This window comes from Frankliniella occidentalis, unplaced genomic scaffold (genome assembly GCF_000697945.3).
Source record: "Frankliniella occidentalis isolate FOCC.00 unplaced genomic scaffold, Focc_3.1 Scaffold44, whole genome shotgun sequence".
Classification (NCBI taxonomy): Eukaryota; Metazoa; Arthropoda; class Insecta; order Thysanoptera; family Thripidae; genus Frankliniella; species Frankliniella occidentalis.
The window spans coordinates 1,025,917-1,030,290 of NW_026267174.1; positions in this window are offsets into that span (position 1 = coordinate 1,025,917).

Below are 4,374 nucleotides of genomic sequence, written 5' to 3' on the forward strand. Positions count from 1 at the left end.
AGAAGGTGTGTTGTAAGTCAAAAATTGTGTGCTGATGGTAATAAAAGCCCGTGTGTGTGTGTGTGCCTCGTGTGTACGCCTCGGAGACGGGATAGAGGGCGTCGCTGCCTAAGCCCGTCGCTGTCGCCCAGCGCACAGCCCGGCCCGGCGCGCGGCTTCTGCTCGGCTTTGGGAGAATGATATACGGGCGGCACGTGTCCAAACCGCAACCCTTTCCTCTCCCCGGCTGACCTCCGGCCTCCGCGCAGAGCGGGCAGAGAGGGCCGAGGCGGCGTCCGCACGGCTGTTCTAGTGTGTTGCTCGCCTATACCCGCAGCTAATGGGACGCTGAAAATATCACCTGAGACCCAACACACGCGCCGGGTAAAATGCTACGAGTTCGTCGTAACAATGAAAAAGTACCCAAATAATAGAACTTCATGCATCCTTTTTAAGGGAAGGCCCTAGCGAAAATCTGGTGACTTCGTCGTAAATTTTCGAAATGGTGATTTTTGACGGTCTTGGAGAGCTCAGTAAAATGTTTATTCATGCCAACTTTCGTGCCGTAGAGATTATAGGTCAGGGAAAACACCTAGCTGCCAGATTTCTAGATGCAAATAATGTTTGTCGCAAGGAACTTTTGAGAGCTAAGTCATGATCTTACTGAAACTGTTCATGAAAATAATGGGTAAAAGGAGTGCTTCTAAAAGTTCGGTTAAAAAAGTCTCGTTGTTGCACTGATAAACTAAGTGTTCAACTGCAAGTTAAATACTTGCAAGTGTGCAACTGAAAGCTGAATACTTGCAAGTGTTCGACTCGGTACGTGTGCACTTGCAAGTGTGCACCACTCCGGTTGAGCACTTACTAGTGAGCGCTCAATCTACGAAAGTGTTCAACTGAGGAGTTGCACACTTGCAAGTGCACGCCTACCGAGTTAAACACTTGCAAGTGTATAACTACGGAGTTGCACACTTGCAAGAATTCAAGTTTTTGTTGCACATTTAAAAGTGTTGAGCAGTGGAACACTTAGGTTATCAGTGTGGTTGTTTTAGCACTACTGCAGGAGCCTTTTTTCGACATTTTCTTTAAAATCAGGATTTTAGTTTGGTCTCCCATGTAATCGAGAACACGTTTCCATTCCTTTTTGTGGTCAAATTAAAAAAAAAAAACACACACACACGAAGAGCAGCACAAGAGTGCTTCGACCCTCCCCCTCCCCCTCCTCCTACATTCAGCGCGGTCTAGGCAAGGCAAATAAAGCTCGGTGTAAACTTTACTCGGTGGTGGTGTATCACTTAGTCTCCCTGGAGCCGTTGGCCGCCGTTGGCGCCCGAGTGTCCTGCTACACTCAAGCTCAGGGGCCGCCGCGTGTAACCCCTCGGCGCAAATCATTCTCAACTTGCAGCCGACACGCGTAGCACTGCGTAGCGTAGTGGTGGGTGGAAGTGCGTCGCGTGAGTGTGGGAGGGCGTGTTGCTTAGGCACGCCCAGCAAAAGTACAACAAGGTTCTTGGATCAAAAAATTATTTAAGACCTGCCTGTTTTCGGTCCAAACAGAAATACGCCAGGCGGGTGAAATTACACAAAGGGTTAATTTTGTCAGTGAATTCCTACAAATACTCTAATGACATTTCCTCATTTGCCTTTCAATTTTTTTTCCCCCTCTGCCAGTAAAAGAACCAAAAGCATGACCCAGATTCTCGGTTAGTATTTTCCTGATTGGTGCTAAAAAGATGGCATCTCAGAAAGTTTTTTCTTTTTTTCCCCTTCAAATTCAATACAGCGGGCTTGAAACATTTTGCCTTTATTTGTTATTCCCCCGTCGGGATGACTGAGGAGCGCGACACAGTGGGGGTGAGTTCACGGGGCGGGGGTCGCGGGGCGGGAGCGCAATCAGAGCGCACCAAATCGCTGTGAAATCGCGTAATGAGAGACGAGTGGAACGAACAGAACGGGGTGTAATTGATGACCGTGCCGGGGGATGAGGCCCGCTCGCCGGGGAGCGAGTGGAAGTGCGCCACCTGCTCTATGAGGACAGAAAAAGGAAAACGGCATCAGAGAGACGAGGCGGCTCGAGAAGAGCAAAAGAGACAGAGGAGAGAGAGAGAGAGATTTTTTTGTCCTCTGTGCTCTGCCTTTATGGTCGCGCTGGGCCTCGTTGTGCATGCGCCCAGTGCACGGCCCGCCTAGGCCCGCCTGCCCGGCACAGCACAGCAGGGCAGCGCAGCCCAAGGGACGGGCATTCCGCGCACGTCCTCGCGCTTGCAGTGTCGCGTCGATGCGTCCCTCTGCAAATCGTGCACGTCATGCTTATTGCGCTCTATGCCTCGGCCCATCTGCCTGTCTGTCTCTCTCCCTCTCAGACTTTCGCTCTATGTCTGTGTCCATCTACCTGTCTCTCTCCTCCTCATTTTTTCCCCCGTTCCTTTTTTGCCTGTTTTTTGATTTTACATAAAGTCGTAATTGAACCACCTGCATAAAAAAGATGTGGACGTGATCGCTGTGAAACGAGAAACAACGTGTCAGTCGTGTACGAAGGAGATAAATTTTATGATATGATTTTGGGCGTACATTTTCTGGCCTGACATCGTTTTTAAAACGAATACCATGTCGTTACTTTGCAGCCAGCGAGAGAGAAAGAGAGAAAGTTGTCGGTGTTGTCCACTGACCCATTTGCTGAGCGCTACGGGGGCATGTCGTTTGCGTTCGTGTGTGGTGTGTGTGTGTGTGTGTGTGTGTGTGTGTGTGTGTGTAGAGGGGGTGGGGGAGACGCTAAACGCCACATGACCAGATCTCCCCGGGGCGGGCCCGGCTGGCCCGGGCACCGGTCGGCGTGGTGCGACCCCATAGCCGTGCCGGTGGGGGTCTGGCAGAGAGAGAGAGAGAGAGAGAGAGAGAGAGAGAGAGAGAGAGAGAGAGGGAGGGTTCAAGGACAGTTGACTATCGATTGTTGGTTGCGTCCGGAAAGGGCGCGCGTACGCAAGGCAGAACCGTTAGCGAGAAGAGACAACAGAGAGAGAGGGGAGGGGGGAGGAGCAAAACAAAGAGAGAAATAGTATTATTTTCTGTGTTGTGAATCACTATATCGGCTGTCACAACTTTGAACTGCCGCGAAATAACAGAAACTGCGGCTATCGCCGTTTTGTTTCCATGAAAGCGACGATAAACTCGTGAACAGCCGATGCTCGTTCCTCTCCTGGTCCACGTCCACCGCTGCACGATGCTGCCTCTCGTCTCCCACTAATGCTCCCCTCGACCGTCCTATACCCCCATCCTCCTTCCCTTCCCCACTCCACTCCGTTCGCACTCAATTTCCTCGCCGCGCGTTTGCCGCGCTAAAGTTTTGACCCCCCGGTCGAAAAAAAAAGAGAAAAAAAATATAGAGAGGCGAGCGGTCCAACAACTCGAGCAAGGCTGGAGCCGGCCGGCCGGTCGGTCCTTAACTCGTGCACAAAGTGAGTTCCACGACGACGCGTTTGAGGCGGAACGGAGGGGAGTTGGGGTCGGCGAGGGGAGCGGAGGCTCCCATCATCAAGCCCCGGTACTTCCACGTCCCCTTCGGGGCTCACTACTACTTGTTGCTGGGTCGTAAAGACACGGGGAAAATGCGTCAAGGAATGCAGAGAGGAGAATAGCGAGACCAGAGCGAGACAGGGGGTGGGGGGCACAGACAGAGAAAGGACACTTTGGGGTAGGAAGCGGGAGTTAGAACAGCGCTTTGGGCCGCGAAGTAGGGGGAGGGGGGAATTTTCGAAGGATAACTATCACAAATCTGGTCCATGTGGCGACAAATAAGGATCTGCCACTCTAAATGTCCAAGGACAATTTTTGTAACTAGCACCGGACTTCTGTGTGCATAACTAGCTCAGATACAATATTGTAACTACCGACACACATTTAGTGACTAGCAAGTCACAACATTGTATCTGAATTCAGTTATGCACGCAGAAGTCCGGTGCTAGTTACAAAAATTGTCCTTGACATTTTGAGTGTGAATAGAGGCGCCTTTCACCACTTAAGTATTATGCTTTTTTGTGCATGATTATGCAGCCTGGCATTGCAGTCGTAGTTATGCTCATCCATTCATGCAAAGTTATGTACAAATTCTGCACAATAATTCACAAATTTGTACATAGTCGACCTGTTGTGCACAAAAATTTGTGCATAACTGTGGCTGCATAAAATTCTACAAACTTTAGGCACAACAGAATGCACATGGGTTTAGTGAGTTTTTTTCTTTTTTATCTTTTTATCTTTTTATCTTTCTTTCCTTCCTTCCTTTTTGTTTTCTCCCACCCTCCACGGTCTTCTTACCACCCCTTTCCCATCCCATCATCCTCGTCCGCATTTAGGTCCATTAAATATGCTCCATCCAGGTCCCCGTCAACCCTGCCC